Raw genomic sequence first — 20,662 nt, 5'->3', positions numbered from 1 at the left:
ACTGGGATATATAGAGGAACAAAGATACATTATTTATTGTAAATATATTTTTTTTAGCAATTAAGTACACAAGTATATACAGTAAATGAACATACAGTAAATGAACAGGTCATTTAAATAGACACATTCCTCCATCTTGTGATCGGTTATCGTTTCTTTTAAACTCGCTGATTGGCCCAAAAAATCCTGATCGTGTAAAGCCTATTAAATACCCCATTGGGATAATTACTGGATCCAATGGAATTATGTATAATTTTACAGGGTCAAACAGGTAAAAATAGGGTATGTTGTCAAGATGTAAAAGTGAAGTGTCATTGATGATTTTTAAACAATCGTGTACTGTATAGTCAAATTCTATATTAGTTAATCAGTCCAGTCATCGATATCAAAGCCTTCAGCCACCGACTGAACTCCTCCTACACACACACACAAACACACATCCTCCACCTCCGACACATAAGTCTGTCTGCTTACACACACACACACATCCATCACCCCTAATGACTGCTCAATCACCACCGACTAACTCCCACACACACCAACAGATGCAACAAATACAACAAGCAGCATCCTACCAACCTCCTACACACAGCAACATACTCTCACACACCCCCACACACACCCTCTGCCTTGCTCCGCTTGCACTGTCAGCCTAATGCAGAGCTGAGTCAGCAATCAGCCAGTAGCATTTGTGTGTGTTCGGGCCTGCAGCATTTCCAGGAGCACTGTGGAAAAGGGAGGGAGGGAAGGAAGGAATAGGAGGGAGTCTCCGTCAGCCTCTAGAGGGGACAGATGGGCTGGGAGGGAGCTCCTGGGCAGGTAGTCATCCCCAGAATGTGGGGGCGTCTTTGGGGGGGTCTCGCCAGGGTGTGAATGGCCTTTAAATTCCTCCCCCTCACACCCACAGAGAAGGTCCAGAGGGGGGCTATTGTCACTAAAGACTGGGCCTCCCTCCTCCTCCGACTCTTAATGCAGAGTGGGTGCATTGCAGGCAGATCGCTGCCTACAAACACACCTGCAGGAATGCACTATAATGAATATGTAATGTGTCTGCGAATGGGGCAGCATCTGCTATGTGAACACACACAGCCTTCCTCAGTGAATATGAATGATTGCTCCAAATTTGCAGATGAATTCACGGAATCTCTGCTAAGTCTGAGCAGCAGGAACAGTCCTGACTGTCTGTCAGATGACAAAAGCTGGTTTTATTTAATGCAAAGCTGCACCTGGACTCAACAGATGCCCTGAAAAGAAAAAAAAATGGTTTTCAGATAGAACAAGAAAAGAGCTCTGAGAGAGTTGGGAGGGAAATCTCCACCTGAAACATGAATTCAGGTAGATTTTGCCCCATTTTTCAAGTCGACCCAATTCATTTCCTCATTCATGTTGCTTGTGTTTAAGGAAATTCTGCAATCCCAGGACAGGGGTGTATGAAACTACCACTAAAATCGTTGATGCTACTTGACTGGACATCTTCAAAAAAATATTCAAGCACCATCTTTTATCAAAGCATACATTTAGTAATATGAATTCATACAGACACAGACAGACAACACACACACACTTTCATATAAAGATATATTTTAATTCCCCCCCAAGCATCCTTTGGACCCTTTAAAGGCGCTAAAGTAATCCCCCATTATTTGTCCTGTATTAATAGTTGAAACCATAGATAGCTGTGCAACAAACTATGATGCTAAAAGAGAAATGTGCAAGTACAGCACATGCAGCCAAGACGCTCCATAATTTCTACTAACAACCCAGGCTAAACTTAGCTCCTCCCTGACATACAAAGCTTGTCTCACTCGAGATGCATCAGTTCAAGACACTTCCTAGACACCATACACTGTACTGTACTACATTCCTATTTAGACGGGGCTTTGGCGTCATCTTGTGGCATTTCAGAAAGAGCACATGAAGCATAAATAGGTGACTTATTTAATGAATAGGTTTCAATACATGAACAGTGAACCGCGAATATGCAGTAGATTTCTGCATACAGTATAACTTTAAGTTATTATTATTAGGGGTGGGAAGTTTAACAACTGACACTTCTCTCTGGCTGTTGTGTTAAAAGCAATTGTCAGCGACCAACAGGCATAATATGTCACACCAGACACTGGTGCTGTCACTCATGTGTAAAAGTGCACACTATTGTGTCAATATCCAGCGTTGCTAAATTCAGTATGAAGAGCAAAGGTGGATTATTGGTCAATTGTTAAATCTCTGATAAGGGAATTTGGGGGAATCTCTGTGTAAAGGAGATTATGATCAGGTTTTAGAGTGGCCCCTGTGTGGGAATTGCTTTAATGCTCCTAGTAAACTTGGAACTTGCAACAGAGTTCATTTTCAGATCTCCAAGGCGAGATGCACCCCTGAGACTCCTCTCCTTTTGTTTTTTTTATGGTTGTAATTACATAAAATGTAATCATTGTGGCCCACACTGCCAGTTATTGGCTATGCTCATGCTACTGATAAACGATAGAGTCAGAGCATGCACCAGGACGACTGTGAGGTAGTGAAAAAGCATCGTGAAGCAGAGATGAGACGTGCTGTGCTTGCCAGGGACTCCGCCTGGCCTCAGGGACGAGCCTGATGGCTCCGTGTCAGTGTCATTATGTGGGTGCGTGTTCGGGAGCTCTTTCAGCCCAGACGGACGTGACACACACATTGAAGCGTGTGTCAGGATGCCACCCACGCCCGACGGCAAGAGAGTGCCAGGCCGTGACACACGGAGCGTGGTGAGGTGACAAATTCGACAAGAGATGGATCGGTGCCTTCTCGCCACATGTCAGTCACGTCTCACTCTTTTCCCTCAAGTTGGCCACCCACTCTTCCTCCAGCTCCGGATAGGAAAAACATTGGCGTTTCAAATAAACACAACGTAACTTGACCTCCTCGGAGTATCATTTTCCAGCCCTAAACGTAGATGTCATTTTTCACATTTAGTGCCTTTGGATGTAAAAACAGTGCCAGAACGCCAAGAATGGTTGATTTGTTCCTCCATAGTTCCCTCCAACTGTGGACTGACAAGCTTCACTTCAGGTCTTCCCTCTTATCATCCTCTGGGTGTTCCAAGACCTCGTGTAAACGCTTAATCGCCTTAATGAACTGTTTAGTCCAAGTGGGAAAGTCAACACCAGGCACACTCGAGTAAGAAATAAATCACAGCAGGCAGTAAAAATCAGAGGAGAGTGGAGGAGGTCAAGTGTGCCAAATTTCAAAATAGACAACCAATAAAAAGAGCAAATCTGGTTTTCACATTTCAGCTGAAAAAAAAATGGCAGTGATATCATACTACCGCCGTTTCCGGGGAACAGTACAATCACCAGAGCTCACTGGAACCTGATCTCTCGTCATGCATGGGGATTTAGGGCTACTAAATCTACAGTAGCTATTAAGTCAGTAGACGTCTTTTTATTGAAAGTATGTACGTGATTTATCGGGTCACCTGTCCAAGACATTGTTTCTCCTCTACAACCTCAACCAGCTTATTTTTCAAAAAGCATTTTGCTACAATGAACTGCTCAACAAAGCGATCAAGTTAACATGGGCAATGATTATTCTATAAGTGGTGCTCTTGAGATATGAGTCCAATTTGTTCCATGAACATGCTTGTAACACAGAACATGCATATCTCAAATCATCTTGACATATTGACATGAATGGTAATGTCATCCATCCATTCATTAATCCATCCATCCATATTCTACACCGCTTATCCTCACTAGGGTTGGGAGGGTGCTGGAACCTATCCCAGCTAACTGTGGGCAGGAGGGAGGGTACACCCTGAACTGGTTGCCAGCCAATCACAGGGCACATTTGAACAAACAACAATTCGCACTCACGTTAGCACCTACGGAAAATTTAGAGTCTTCAATTAACCTACCGTGCATGTTTTTGGGATGTGGGAGGAAACCGGAGTACCCGCAGAAAACCCACGCAGGCACGGGGAGTACATGCAAACTCCACACAGGCGAGGCCGGATTTGAGCCCGCATCCTCAAGTTTTTGCTCGCCAGTCTAAGCTAAGAAACGGCTGAGCGATGGCTGATATCACAAGGAACTCCGCAACTTAGCAAGGAACGCAAGTTAGTTGGGTCCCTCGTATCTCAAGGCACGACTGTACTGCTAATTAACTGACAAGAGTTTTGTCATGGAATGTAATTTCTTTAACATCCTGTATACGTATGTTTACATTGTAACTACTGTAGTTTATTTAGTGGCATAAAAGGGTCACTCAGAGAGTACAGAGTTCCATTAGGGGCTTTCCCACCGCAGGAACCTTTGCAGGAACTTCCCTTGCTACCCTCGTAGCCTGGTAGTTGTGTCCCCTCCGAAAAAAAACTAGCAAGGTATGGAAGGTTCCCCTTGGATTATTTAGTTCCTCCTGGCGGGTAGAGTCTTACTCGAGCTCCCGGGAACTCTTTGAGGGGGCAGGCTGTGTTGACGAACCTTGATTGGTAGGCAGACCTCTGTAGGCATTTACTTATTCATTCACAGAACCGCCATTATGTGGTGTTACGCAAGGCTCAAAATAAGAGAATTAAAATGTATTTAAAAGGAAAACTTCCAAACACTGATCTGTACGTTTTCTCGATGAGCCGCACTTGGTGGACAAGGAGCAGGCTGGACAAATTCTGTGCTCGCTGATCTTATGTCGCCGGGCCCAAGCCAGGCTTGGTGGTGAGTCGTGGTGGCGGACTCGGTGCCGGAGTCCGCCACCAAGAGGTTCACTGCTGCCACGGCCTCAGGGCCAAGAACTGCTGCCACCCCGGCGGCAAGGTCCACAACTGGCCAACTCGGTCCCACAAAAGAGCAGCGGTCCAAACCCAAGCGGGCGTGTGCGTCATCTCCTCTGGCTCGGCCAAGGAAGAACACTGGCGTGAGGCTGGCCGGCGGGAGAGCTCTGATGGTCCAATCCAGTCAGTCGCGGGGAAATAAAAAAAAAAAAAAAAAAAAAATCTTCCCAGGGAGGAACTCCTCCAGCCTGCAGAAAAATACTGCATTTGCCATATGCGTTGGAAATTCCTGTTTTGTAGAATAATTTAGGAAACAATCTTGCCCTTCTGTTTTTTTAATAGAAAGACCTATTTACATGATATAAACAAAAGCAGACACAGGGAGAAAGAAGAGAGAGAGGCGCGCGAGGGGGGAGATGGCTGGCTGTCCTGACACTCTTTGCAAGCCCCCACACTCCCTCTGAACCCAAAACTAAAAAAAAAACAGATTATAAAGCAGGTCCTTCAGTCAGATTCAGAAAAAAATCCATATTCAGGACATTCCCACCAGATCCCCAGTCAGCTGTTGTAGCCCGTTTGGGAATTTCCTTGGATAAGACAAACAATGGCTTGCAGCTTTTTGGAAGGCTAGACATCTCAGAGAATTATGGAACAATAAAAGAATACATTATAATTTTGCCAGCTCACATAGTGCAAGACAAGGAAATGAAGCCCGGCTTTTTGTCTGTGTTTTGATGTTTACAACTAAATATTTGCAATATACAGTCTGTTTTACCTTTTATGCAAACACATTTAAAGATACCAAATACTTCACACTGATGTATTTGAAAACTGACTAAGAGCTGTCCATGAAGTCATGTATTTTTTATTTATTTATTGAACCTTATCGAGGTAAGGTATTTGCAATGCCACCCTGACTGCAGACAGCACAGTAAAACAAAGCAAAATTGAAGCAAATACATATACAAACTGTACTATGTGATATAGTATCAAGTTAAATATTAAATTACATCATCGAACATGGTGAAAAAAAGGTCCATAAAAGGTATGTGAGCTGAAGTTCTCTAAAGGTGGAGAACTTGCATGAAGAAAAGCGTAATCGCCTGAATGCCAACACATAACAAAAACTTGTATTTTTGAATTAATAAATATATAAATAAAAGTAGAAGTCTGCAGATGGCTATAGATGTGATTTATTTATCTCAAATTTGTAGTGGAACTGTGTGAGGCTTCAGGAAATTGTATCTGTTCTAATTTATTGAAATGTACCTGTATAGGAGAGACCCGGGCTTGTTGTCACATGGGTAATTTGTCACACTGCGAATGTCTTCTGCACCAGAGGTCTCAACTAAAAAGTAGAATACGAATTTTCTTCCTTTACATGGTCAGGGGTCGTGTCAGGTCTGAGAAGAGAATCGCAAATTGTGAGCTGAGATGAAATTTGAAATTTAGATTAAATATATAAATTGCCCGTAGGTGTGAATGTGTGTGCAACTGGTTGTTTGTATGTGCCCTGCGATTGGCTGGCAACCAGTTCAGGGTGTACCCCGCCTCCTGCCCGATGATAGCTGGGATAGGCTCCAGCACGCCCGCGATCTAGTCAGGAGAAGCAGCTCAGAAAATGGATGGATGGATGGATATAAAATAAGACATTGACTTGAAAGCTTGAAAAAAAACAGAAGGTGTCAGTATTGAGCAACAACAGCCTCATTTGCTTAAGATATCTTGAACTAATAAGTGTGATGAAAACACAAACCACATGGGCCACAGGAACCTTTTGCGACCAGGAACTCAAAGCTCTTAGGCTGGTTGGAGAAAAAGCCCTATTCCAACGGTGGCGATGAAAGCAAACTATGCATGGAAGTCAGAACACACCCTAAGTGTTATCACTAACCTATACGCTAATGGAGTACTTACGTAAGCCATCCATCGATTTTTTTACAGCGCTTATCCTCACCAGGGTCGTGAGTGTGCTGGAGAAAATCCCAGCTGACTTCGGGCAGGGTTCACCCTAGACTGGTCACGAGGCAGTCGCAGAGAACATATACAGTAGACAAACAGCCATTCACACTTACATTCAAACCTAAGGACAATTTAGAGTCTTCAATTAACCTAACATGCATAGGGTTTTTTCAGGGGAACGTGGGCGGAAACTGGAGTACCTGGAGAAAACCCATGCAAGCACATAGAGGACATGGAAAACTCCACATAGACCGGATTCAAAACCCCAACCTCAGAACTGTGAGGTGCTAACCACTCGTTCACCATGGCGCCTATTAAGTCATAATTACAGTAAATATTTGTATGAAAAACACTTAAACACCATAAAAAAAATAAAATTGGGCACTGAACTTTGTTAAGTACACGAGAAGAGGAGAGAGTTTTGGCAGAACAATCGTTGCTTCTTCACCTTGACAACGCGCCAGCTCACAATGCCCTCAACATCTGCCGTTCCTGACCGAGAAGAACATGGTCGTGCTGAAGCAGCCTCCCTACTCATCACACCTGGCTTCCTCTTTCCCAAGCTCAAGGGGGTCATAAAGGGGACTAGTGTTTAAGATGTGGACAACATCAAGATGACCTTGATGACAGAGGATCCCGGAACAATCCTTCCAGGAATGCATGAAGGTGAATTACTTTGAAGGGGAAAACTTATGTTATGATTTGAAATAAATCTTTTGTGGAACTTTTCTGACACACCGTATATGTATATGGGTTGCTCACGAATCAGTGGTAACTTAGTCAATTGGGATTAGAGTGGGTGTGGAAATGCCATCAGCAAATCCGAATTTTCAGAAATTCGAATATCATACTACTTACTTTAATCCGACAAGAACTGCATGTGCTGCCACACTGCATTTACTTAAAAAAATACAAAATATTTCAAAATGTTTGTTTGTTTACTTTTATGGCCGACGCCATCTTACTTTGCATAGTTTCCGCGCATGTGCACAGTTGTAGATATAGCCGTGCACCGAGATCTCCGCGAAAGGAGGCCTTCCGATAGCCCAGCCCGAGGAGCTGCACGGATATTCATAGCAGCGCCACAACTAAAGCTGAAAAGGAGCCATCGCAGAGGTGGATGGCAACCGCAGCAGAATGAATAGGAGAAAGTAGGGTTGGGCGAATAATCAAAATGTAATCGTGACTTTTATTTTGGCTTCTCACGATCATAAAAACATAATCAAAGAAATACAATTAATGTGCCGCGGTGCGGGTTGTGTATGTAAGTTCCTGCGTTGCACACGCAACCTGTGTTGCTTTTAGAAAGCATGTGACGCATGTTCTTCTGCCCTCCCTGACCGTACTTTAAACTATTGACACCCCAGTTGAAGTTTACTGTAAAACAAAATGCACAAAAAAAACTGCACACATTGTATATTAAAATACAAGACACACCATTTTAGAAATTGCCAGCCTGATGTTAACAGTCTATGGAAGCCTTATTGATGGGCTAGCTAAGATTCGCATTAGATCATGGGAGGGATTTAAAGTAAGCCATTTTAATTAACCTAAAAACAAAAACTTTTCCGGAGGGAGAAGCGGCAGCCAAAACGCGCCAGTGTACGCAATTTCCAGTTTAATAGACAGTTTTCAAATCATCAAATGGGATTTTTCATTTGTTGAACATGTCGTTATTTTGGAAAAGTACAAGGAGTAAGGCTTCAATTCTGGTTGAGAAGTCATTCATTCCTGACATCACAAATACCAAATTAGGATTTAAAGGGCGAGTCCAAACTTTGCCAACAACATATTGTATAGATGAATAATTTCACTTGATTGACATGAAAAACTTTCCAGCACACACTTGCTCTATATCTACCCAAATATCAATCAGACCTCAACAACTCCAGCAATGGGATAATCCCTTGTCAACGTCCTGATCTATGATTGGGCTACCCCTGGACTTTGCTCTGCCCCCTGCCCTTGAATCCGTCCTTCCTTCATCAGCAGGTCCCTCGGGCCAACATGGACCCCGAAAAAAAACCCTAATCCATTACCTCCTGTCAGAGAAGGCTGCCCCCTCATGGGCCAGCATTAGCCTAATCCATTGGGGTGCGGCTCCATAAGAATGGAGCGCCCACTCAGCTTCACCCCAATTCGGTTTGCTCATTCCATCTGAGTCAACACACTCCCCCAGAAAGATGAACAACATAGAAAAGACTAGCACACCAAGACATCCCTCGGCCACTACCACACTGTTGACTACACCCGTCATCAGAAGCTTTTTTTGTTGTTGTTACCTTGGGTGGTGATGCAGGCTGTCTGTAGGCCTGTCTGGTAGACCTTGGTGTGGTAATGTGATGCCTGAAGCAAACATAAGACTTCCTCATGTACAAAGTCTGCAAGACAAGGGATGCCACCTTCAACGGATTCATATCTGCAAATTAACACAAATGTGTGGTAACCTATGAATGGGGGCCAAAACAGTTCAAACATCTGTAGAGCAGTGTTTCCCCACCTTTTTTGAGTCTAGCCACATATTTTGCATTGGAAAAATCTCACGTCACGCCACCAAAAAAAACGTCATAGAAGGTACGCTGTATCATAGGCCCTCAATTAATTTGTGACCCCCAAACTGTCATTCCTCCACTGTGTGTTTTGGTTGGGTAAGCATGTGTATACTGTACAGGGACTTGTCTCCATGCTAATGGTACACAGACAGCCTGTAGAAAAGGCCCCAAAGTCATTGATTGTGAGGGAAAATGTGGCTCTAAAATTTTACTGCCTCAAGCATTTAATACTTTTGTGTTCACTTGTACTGTACAGTACAGTATATTTGTTATCCGAGCAGTCCAGTTCATGTGGTTTGTGGATGGCAAGTCACATCACGGTGGCTGCATTAGCAGTATGGATGTGACTCAGTTGATAGAATTACCGTGTGTACCGTGTTATAAATTTTGTTCGGCTGTGTGCATCGATGACAATTCGCCCGAGTAAGTCAGAAAAGAAATTCATAAGTGCTCAAAAGTAATTAATAAGTGCTGACAGCAAAAATTAAATTGAGAGAAGGAGAAGGCATGATCTTTCTATTCAGTGTTCACTGACACGTACAGTCACATATTTTCAAAACAAAATTTGATTTATTTAGTAAGGTTTCTGTTTAAACATTTCAAATTCAGTTAGCAGTGGATGAAATTCTGAATAAATTATGAATCTGCCTGCTTTTCTGGCTGCGTGCATTCTACTGTCCGCTCGAATTGTTCATTCACGCACGCTTAAGCCAGATAAACACCTTGGGTGGAGCAACCCTAAAATGGCTAGACACAAGTCTAGAGAAAGAGCATTTTATTGTTCTGCCTGTCACAGTACATCGCTAATGTAGCTGTATGAACAAAGAGACATAATTTGTATTACATAGTTTTAGGACAAATTAAATGAAATTGGATCATTTCTCAGAGAACACAGGTTTGGAACTACTATGTTTCAGAATATTCGTTAATTTGCTCCATGTTTATAATGTGAGAGAAAATGATTGCCAAATAATCTTGTTTGTAAAAGAGGACAACACAATCATTGGAGACTTGTTTCTAGGGAGGAATAAAGCAAAATAACAAAAACATAAGAAAGGCAGATAATGACACTATGGCGCTTACTTTAAAATGCTAACTATTCTTTCCACTAATGCAGGGCAGTTTAAAATTATTATTTTTTTAAAATGGCAATTTCTCTGAAGTTGAAGTTAAGCTAACGTTTAACCACGCAAGGCTAGATAATTAACTATTTACCTGACCAGAGTTATAGGTCATGAGTTATGGCGTCCCTCTGATGTTAATGTTTGTTACAATATGGAACATCTATATGAAGCAAAACCAATATATTTTGTTACGACAAATACATTAATACAAAAAATGACAACGTGCGTGATGAAAATTGTCACCTGGAGAAGTCCAAACTTGGTCCATGAGTGGGCTTCCCTCCATTGCTGCGTCCTGCTTCTCTTGTCTTCTCACAGCCTCGCGATGAGCATTCACAACCAACACTGTCCTCTAGCGGCGGACACAACAACTGCATCTACTGATCAACTCAAAATCTATGGCGGTTCATAAAAAGTAGACACTACTAAATCAAAGTTTGAAGAACAGCATCTGTTTGCAGCTCATAAATATTGATAATCAAGTCCATACATTTCAGCTCATTTTTATTATACGTTTTTTTCAACGTTTACAAAAGTAAATTCTACATGGATACTTCCAACACAGCCTTTTCAATGGAGAAAACAAACTTCAGTTCATACAGCCATCCATTTTCTGTACCGCTTGTTCTCATTCCCAATCCCAGCAGACTTTGGGCGAGACCATCATGTCTTCAACTCCTTGGTATGCTCGTTACAGGAAGTCCGCTAACCTGGTTTCCGAGTTTGGTCACGTGACGTTTCGCATACAGGGGATAGAAAAAATGTATTGACTAGAATTTTCTTAAACCAATATTAATGGAGTTAGTATTGCTTTTGTAAAAGATTTGGGGTGAAGTTTTTAAGAGAGATTTTGGATCACAGGCAATATTTTTAATATTGGAATCTCTCCAAGTAGGTACCTGTAAAGTACTTTCACTTTACTTTGATTCTATCCCTTTATTTGGCTAAATTGGAAGCAAATTAACCAGCAGGTCAGGACTGATCCTCTCACTGGTCAAGTTGCTTAATTTTCATGCGTCAAGTCGTGAAACAAGTCAGCCTGCATCTTTCCCTAAACATCAATTCCCTCCCCTCCTCCCCGCGCCTCAGTTACCGTCCCGTCTCTCAGCGGCTCTCGCTTAATCCCCAGGCTATGTGTGATGAGCACATCTCCCCAAGGGCCCATCAGCGCGGCGGTTGGCAGGGGGAGTCGTTCTGATCTGAGGGAGAGGGAGCCGGCAACGGGATATTTGAGGATCTCCTGGGGATTTGCCCGCATCCCGTATGGCTCCTGTGGGGAATAGTCACGAGGAGTCATGACTGCAGTCGAGGTGCTGTTGTAGACTCAGCAGTAAAATTTATTTGTACGGCTCATACACAGAACTAGCGAGATAGCAGCGGTCCATTTCTGTCCCTCGAGCTACAATCTAAACTAATGTACAGTAATGTACCGATTATTGGACTTCCATTTAAGCGTTTGTACCTTTTCCTTGACCAAAAAGGTACAAATATTTACAGTGCCAGGCTGTAAAGTTCTGGTGTGGAGGAAACAACTCCAGTTTCATACCATTTCATTGTTTTATCATGTCCTATGTGGCGGCACGGTGAACGACTGGTTAGCACATCTGCCTCACAGTTGTCTGGACCCGGGTTCAAATCCGGCCCCGCCTGTGTGCCGTTTGCATGCACACCCCGTGCCTACTCCGGTTTCCTTCCACATCCCAAAAACATGCAGAGTAGGTTAATTGAAGACTGAATAGTCCGTAGGTATGAATGTGAGTGCGGATGATTGTTTGTCTATATGTTCCCTGCGATTGGCTGGCAACCAGTTCAGGGTGTACCCCACCGTTGTTGGGCTTAGTGTACCGCTGCATCCTGTCTGCATCCAGCACTTGGGATGCTCCAAGGCTCTCTGCTTCTCAGCTGGTGTCTGCTGCTCCTCCTCAGAGGGTCGAACACACAGAAGCTACGTTAAGCTCCTGCACCTCGAGGCACTTTCACCTGCAGAGAAAAGGCAACCGGGATAATATGGAAACACCTTGCACTGCCTGCAGCTCCACTGAACACACATGCACTACTGTGTGTGTGTCCTCTCATCCGAAGTCCTTTTTGGAGAAGAATTTTCCCATTAAGAAAGCCCTTAAATTACTTCACAGACTACACTGCCCTTGTCCTCACTTTAATCTGGCCTTGAATCATTATTATTGCACTCTCAGGCTCAATGAAGGCAATAGAAACAGAAAGCCTCTCTCAGCAAGCTAGCACAACACTCTTCTCCTCTCGCCTTTGTTCACTCTCAGATCATACATTCATTTTGGCCAGGCGTGTGGTCAATCTCGGCCCTGGGAAAAGCTGCGTGTATTCCTCCCTTTTATCTGCCCCTCATGGTCGGGGTATCTAATGGTCATAATCGAAGCGGCCATGCTGGGAGAGCATTTGAAAGAGCGGTCAAGGAGCCCCTAATCCTCTCACACACAGTTTGTAGTGCCGGCCTCCGATACAAGAGCCGATTTTGTTACGGGAACACTGAGTGAGAAGCTGGGCGGATTTGAGTCCGAGAAACACACACATACACACACAGCAGGCAAGTCGTTTCTTGCTTCCTAGAACCCCCGATTAATAGCAGAAACACCACTAAAAAAGGTATACAGTGAACTCCTGTCCATCATTTGGACCCCCTCAAGATCGTAGATTTTTAAACGACTGATCTTTATGGGTTTATACGGCAAGAATTTAGAGTTGCGCACCTTCAAGGCAGTACCATGTTGCAACATGCAGGCAGCGCTGAGGTCTACCGGAAGAAATGGAGCGTAATTAACAGCAACAGGAAGACGCAGAGAAGGTCCCCAACTAATGTTGTCATCCGCAACAGTAAGTTGCTGTTCCCAGAGAGCAAGCGATAGAATATATGCCTGTGAGTGTTGTTGTAATGCTCTGTTTGTACGTGTTGCTGCTCCATGTGTGTTAAAGTAGCAGTTGATCGATTGTTTTGAATTACATTGCCATCGATAATCGCAAATTTCTGCTCGCTCGTCGGTAGCGTTTCGCATTACATGATAGCATTAAGCTAGCAGTCTTCATTTCCTCAAAGTGATGTTTTACAATTCTGAAGTTATTCTTAAGGAGCTTAGGAAGAATTGTATTTATGTTTTTATAAGTTATAAACGGTGGTTCACTGTTTACATGGACAAAAACAACCTCACATGTAGGCAGTAAGGAACATGAAGTCAAATCTATGACTCAATATAACATGTTCCTATGCAGTCGTAAAATCATCAACACTGTTGTTTTCTGATTAAAAGACATCATTGTTTGGTGTTTTGAGGGGTGTGTCATAACCACTTGCAGTGGCGGCAGATCAAACTGAGCTTGGAGATTACCCGAGTCAAGTGTGGTGCGCTTCTCAGTGCCAATAGCCACTCCTCTCGCAGCGAGAGAGGTGCTCACAACACAAGTGAAGAAGATGCTTTTTCTCTTGAGTAGCCAGTAGTGAAAGCTTGGGGGGGGGCGGGGGCCTTCATTTCTAAACGTCGGCGGGGGCCTCTCCTGACAAATAGCAGCAGGGTGCCTGTCTTCGCCCGGCCCGCCGTGCCTCCCATCAGCCATCGAGTTCACCCACTTCACTAGCACCTGGCCACTCGTGCGACTTGATGCTCATCGCAGAGAGGAGTAAAGAGAGGAGAGCAAAGAATGTCTACTTGTGGAAGTGAAATCTCTCAAATCCGACGCAGTTCATTATTATTATTGCTGAATCTCTGATTTCTTTGGATTAACAATTAATTTTTCCCATAATTTATAGAAACAGATTAGAAATAGAAAGAAAAAAAAATATTATTTTGTTTTTTAGTTCTATAGTTTTTAATAAATGTTTCCTTTGTTATCATTGTTACCCATTTGTGGTGGACTCTCAAAAAAAGCAAACAAGTGTCAGCAGTTTATGTTCTGAATTTATGTGTATAGGATTTACTGCATTGTATGTATGACTATGCTACAGAAATGGGCGGGACTCAAGTCAAATGACTTGATTTGAGTCGACTTGAGTTGCTAGTCTTACGACTTCCGACTCGTTTGCCAAATACTTCAGAAAGATTTGACTTCAGACTTGGTAGCCAAGAGACATGACTTGACTTTGACTTGAACTACATAACTCAACAATTCATCTCCAGTAGAGTTGGAAATCTGCATTTTAATTGAGACAGTTTGCCTCTTTTTTTTTTTTTTTTTTTTTAATAAAGTAAGAAACGTTTAGGGGGCTCAGCCGTGCCAACCTGGCTACACAGTCTGGCGTAGCATGAACAGGGATGGAAGGAACTCCAAAGATGATAAAATTTGGATTCAAAGATTATGTTGTCAATGAAGTCGGCAAAAAGAGGATGGCCACCTGCATGGCTTGCAACTCGCACATTCAAGACACAACAACGACGACGTCGAACTTCATCCTTTTTATCCCATTAGGTACACATGGAATTATATTTGACCAACAGAAAACAGTCTTAGCGTTTGCTTAACCGCGTTCTCTTAAGAACAGTCGGAGTTGCAAGGCTGTCGTCACAAAGTACAAAACATTGTTTGTTCAGAAATAAAGTTCAGTCAAATGGATTTTGAAATACAACTTTAATACAATTCAGTGCAATAAATCCAATCAATCATAGTCTCAGTTGTTGTTCATTTAACTTTTATATGGTGTGAGTAGAGTTTTTAGTGTTATGATTTATGGGGGGGAAACATTTTATTACCACTCCAATATATGTTGCGACTGGAGCAAGATTGTATGACTTGATTTGCGACTTGCTTAAACCCAGTAAGGACTTGAATTGACTTGCTTGAAATTTAGTGATGACTCGGCCTGACTTGCTTGATTTTGTTTTCCCCACAGTGACTTGGGACTTGCTTGAGACTTGAAGGTTATAACTTGAGACTTGCTTGTGACTTAAACATACAGTATGTGACTTACTCCCACCTCTGCTATCCTGACTATCCACCCATCTGTCCATCCAGCTATCTATCTATCCATCTATCGAGTGCCTCTTTTATACAGAGATCACACAAAATAGAGACATCAGAGCCATAATAATAGCTACAGCAGGAAACTGCCTTTGCATTTTAGACGGAACCAGCGAGGGCAGGATATTGCAGCAACTGCCCACGCTTTCATACAGCGACACTGCTTTCCGAAAACCGATGATTTGTGAAAATGTTTTTTTATCACCTTAAACAATATAGTCCAGCGATTGGCGATGCTATTTTGTCAAATACGACAGTACTGGGTGGTTGGAACGTGCCGTAGTCTATCATTAATCTACAGTATATGTTAACCAAAGAAGGGCACACTAATAGTTGAAGATAGGTCGGTAGAATTCTTTCTGGATGTACAACTTCACTGTTACCATCTGAGGGGAACAGGTGTACTGTATTTAAAGAATCGAAAACAAGAACGAATATAAAACAGAGATGTCTCTCCATTAGCGTAGGAAAAATATACAATCAGGTATAAACAAAACTTTGATGATGATGAAGCTTGACTGTTGTGATTCGCTTACATGGACCCGTTATTTTGAATACCTAGCATATATTGTATAGGAATAACTTCTTACTTCATTATTATTATCAAAGTCAAATCTGTCCACAGGTTTAGGTGTAGGATCCGATAAGTATTTTACTTCTTTGGTACAGCTTTTCTGTCAAAATGGAAATCAATCCATTTTACAAGAAGCATGAAGTAGGCATACTATTTGCTTTGGTGAGCCGCAAAAAAATCATGTGGCGGGCCAAAGGTGGCCCCTGGCCTTGAGTTTGACACCTGTGATGGAGATGATGCAGCTATCACCATCCTGCATACACACCCGACAGTTAATATTCGGATCCGGCTCCAAATCACACCATACTGAGCTGAACTCGGAATTACTTTTGGTGGATGGACCAACGATATTTATGTGGGAGAAGACAGGGTCCATAACACGTAGAAGCCTCCGTCAGCTGTGTAGCGCCCCTCATCCTGCTTATCTTCGCTTGTTTCACCGACTTCCCGTGTCACCATGTCGTCTGGTCCCGCAAGGCTGCAGGTTTCTGGTCCAGCGGCCCGGGACAAGGCGGCCATTAACTGGAGGGCTGTGCGGAGGGCGTGGGGGACAAAAGGCCCAACACGCTGTCCATGCCCTCAGACAAGGCCTGAAACAAATGTTACAGAGCCAGCGTAGAATGGAATCATCCGGCCGGTGTCACTGAATACATTTACCTACCTCAGAGTCCTTTCAGACCGTTGCATTGTTTTAGCCTAGGAAGAGGGGAGGGCGTGGATGGAGGAGTAGGAAAGGGGGAGGTGGGCACCAAGGGGAGGCCAGTGGGCAATGAGAAATAACACAAGGAGAGGAGGGAGGAGAACCAAACAAGCTCCTGGTTTCCACAGTAACGGCCTCAGCTCCTGAAACACCAGAGGGTTTGCGTGTCTGTGTGCGCACGTGTGTGTCCTCCCCCACAATGATTGGCGGGGTGAGGGGGGGGGGGGGGGATGGGGGGGAATCTTGTTGTGTTTTTGTTTTTCTTCTTGGCCTTCCCCACTCCTTTTTCTGCTCCTTTGTCTCCTCTTCTCTTAGCTGGGCTCTTTTGGAGGCTAATTGGAGACCTGGAGAGGAGAGCAAACGCCACACAAGAAATCCTCTAAGCACCTCTACTCCACTCTTGCCCAAATCATTGAAAACGCGCACGTCACAAAGTCACATCGCAGGTTGGAGTGGCTCGCTGTTATTGTTTTTCCTCGTAAAATACTTAAGAAGTTTGCATTCTCCGCGCAGACAACAGGAAGGACTTGAGAAGAGAGCGCTGAGGAATTAGCATCATGCACATAGCCACATTCAAAGCTTGACAATGTTTGGCTTTGTTACAATGAACAAAGATGCAGAGAGATATTAAACCCCAGATTGGTCATTCAAAATGGAATATGATTAATTGATCTGTTTTGGGGGGGGGGGGGAAATCCTACATATAATGTAAATATACTGTATCATCAAAATAACAGGGGGTTGGAAGAGGGAGGCTTTTTTTCTTCAAATCCGCAGGCTTTTAAACCACACAAACTGATTCAATGACTCAGAGTTTGTGTTTTACCAACTCCGCCGCTTCTGTTTTCATTTGATGATTCACACTTTTTATTATTATTCTTATTGCTGTAATTAGCTGTTAAAATTGCTTTGATAAATTCCTAAAAACTTTGGCTGAGCAAGTTCTGAAGAATGGCCAATGTGATGATAAAGCTTACCCGTTTGCCCAATTCTGACTGATTTCCTAAATAAACGTCTTTTAAAATACACTTTTCGGTATATAAGAGAAACATGTAAACATATTTTTACAAGTACGAAAAGCAGCATAGTCAGTGAAACACAAAAGTGAAATAGAACTTGACACTGTTCTTGTGCATTACATGCAAAACAGCTCATCAAAAACATTAACTTGTAACTACTTATTTGTAATTTGCACATACACATTCCAGTTAAGTTTTAAGTTTTTAAGAATTTTCCAAACTTGTATTAGTCCTTGTTAAATCCATATTTTTATATTTATTTCCATACTTCCTTATTCTTAAACTCAAACATGCACATTTCAAACTTCACTGTTACTTTTTTATTTGCAATTATTGGCCCGTTCCCAAAGTCCCTATGCATTGTACTACAAATGAATGAATAACTGTGTATACATCAATTAAGTAGGATTTGAATATAACATATATATTACCATTTTAAGACATCACGTCTCCCTATTACAGAGTGTTGGATAATATACAACTAACTACAGTTACCCCAATCAAAGTTCATCCTGTGGACTGTTTTCCCTGCAATACCAAATCAAATCTACTCTCGTGGTCCGAACAAAAAAGTAATTAGTGTGTTATTTTCTCCTGTAATCCCTTGAGCTAATCTCCTCCAATCCACTGCCTTTGATTCAGTCATCTTTTCTCTCATATTCTACCTGTAATCCATTTTGCTTTGCACCTTTTGTGTGGCTCGAGGCGTGCCCGCCTCTGCACAAAGAGCAGTCACTGAGCTATGACATTAAAAGCTATTGTTGATTGCGCCTCGGCCGCTGACCCCCATATATGGGCGAGCATTTGCCGAGGAAGTGCTTGTTTTCATCCCCGTTGTCATGACGATGAACACACACACAGATGCCGCACACAGCCTTCCTTCAGACTGATTCTAAGCCGTATCGATTCCTTCTTTACTTAACGACAAAGTGGACCATCTCTCAGATCATAGCAGCGCTCATAACTGATCTGATCTTAAAACTTGGAGTGTGTAACTCTAAAGGCTCAAACATCCTCAGTAACGTGGTGGAAACTGATTGGTTAATAGGTACGACTCACAAACTACTCGGAATCACCGATGGGAAGCCCAGGAGCTCAAAAGACAAACCTCATAGTCTTCAACTACTGTGTGTATATAGTACAAGTGAAATACGGTCTTCCAGCATGACAATAACCCAAAACATTCTGACAGGGCAACAAAGGAGTGGCTCAAGAAGAAACATATACTAATAGTCCATCTCCAGACCTCAACTCAGTAGCAAACAAGTGAAGAGAGCTGAAGTTTTAAGTTTTGCTTGGGGATCAAATAATAATTTAATGCACAACATGTTATAACTTTTATCGTGTTATTTTTTTTAACGTGTTTTTGACTGATATTTGATTACCATACCGAACATAAAAAAACCAACAAAACAAAAAACCAACAACATAATTAATCCTGCTAGTTTCTTCATGTGAAACATAGGAATGCAGCATGGGATCAAGTTATTCTTTTCCCCAACACTGGCATGGCTACACTTAACACTTATTGCCTGTTGGGAGAAGTTGCCTCCATTTAGGTTTGGTTTCATTTGCTATTGAACATAAGAAGCAGAGTTAAGGCTAAGTCAGATTTGAGCACTTTTCAAATGCTTGATTGAGCTTTTCAAGCACTTTACATTTAGAATTACATAAAGGGCTGCTGATATAGTGACAAGTTTGAATAAGAAAAGTTGAATCATAGGAAATGAATGGTAAACAGGATCAGGTTTACGCACATTGTATTTGTCCATTTAATAAGTAAACTGTGGTCAAGAGTTACAATTTCAATTTTATATTTAATATTGAATTGAAGTATTTTCAAATCGTGAAAACATTCAAATTGAAGCCTTTTTAGAATTCTAATAATCTGCGAGAACCCTGAATGATACAGAATATGACTTTTGCAGTTTACTGATTTTATTCATGTATGTATTATTTTATGTATGTATGTATTTTATTTGGGGTCTGTATAAAGGTCTTTAAACATATCAATATCCTTTGCTTGAAAGTTTATTTTGAGTTAATGTTTAGATTAAGCTACTTTAAATGCTCTCAGTGTTGTTAACAAAGCAGAAATGACATGCATATCGTTGATGCTGAGATTGGGTTGAATTTGAAATTATCCACAGAGCCCTTCATCCCTCTTCACAACCCCGATGTTTGCAAGCGTTCCATACATTATTCATCAGTTTGGGTGTGTCACATTATCTCTTCCTTTCTCAGTAGTTACTCAATGGGTGTGTACTTGTATCTGTGTGTGACCGCTTCAGACGTCCTCTTAACTGTCTGCTGCCGTCTCACCGCCAACAAAAAGATATGTTTGCCATACATTCACCAGGGCCGTATGTCTAAAAAAGTAGAGGCGGGGGGGGGTTTGTCCCAAGAGACGGACACCACTTTTAAACGTGCATGCTGGCTAATTGAGTTTGTCCGTGAGGCATTCATTCACTGTCAGACCTTTGACAAGAGACGAGGGCCGCGTTCAAGACGAGCCAAGTTCTCCCCTCGTCAATCTTTTTCCCAAAAAGTCAACAGTGGGCCAGACGTGCACACACACGCACACACTAGAGTGCAGCGCCGAGGGGTCTGGGACATTCTGCAGACTGCATCCTGTTCCTGTTGAATGGCCCTTGTGTCACAAAGCACAATTTGGCGACGCTCGCCTAGCTACCTGCGTGGGACCTGAACGCCTCCCAGGACAACTTGTGGCCTCAGCTTTTTGTTTTGTTGGGCAAGTCTCTTCCTCCCTCCTCCTCCTCTCTTTCTCTCTCTCGCTCTCAAGTTGTCTGCAGAGGGTGTCCTGCATGGGAACCTGGCTGGCTGCCCCACTGAAAGAACCCCACCCTTCACCCCACCCCACCCACCACACACACACGCACGCACGCACATATATCAGTTCGTCAGTCACTTTTTGAAGACATACATTCTAACTAACAATTTTTAACCGTCGAACCAAACTGTCTTTGGGTGTGAGGCATGGTACACC

This window comes from Phycodurus eques, chromosome 8, assembly GCF_024500275.1.
Source record: "Phycodurus eques isolate BA_2022a chromosome 8, UOR_Pequ_1.1, whole genome shotgun sequence".
NCBI classification, from domain to species: domain Eukaryota; kingdom Metazoa; phylum Chordata; class Actinopteri; order Syngnathiformes; family Syngnathidae; genus Phycodurus; species Phycodurus eques.
This window is presented reverse-complemented; position numbering follows the sequence as displayed.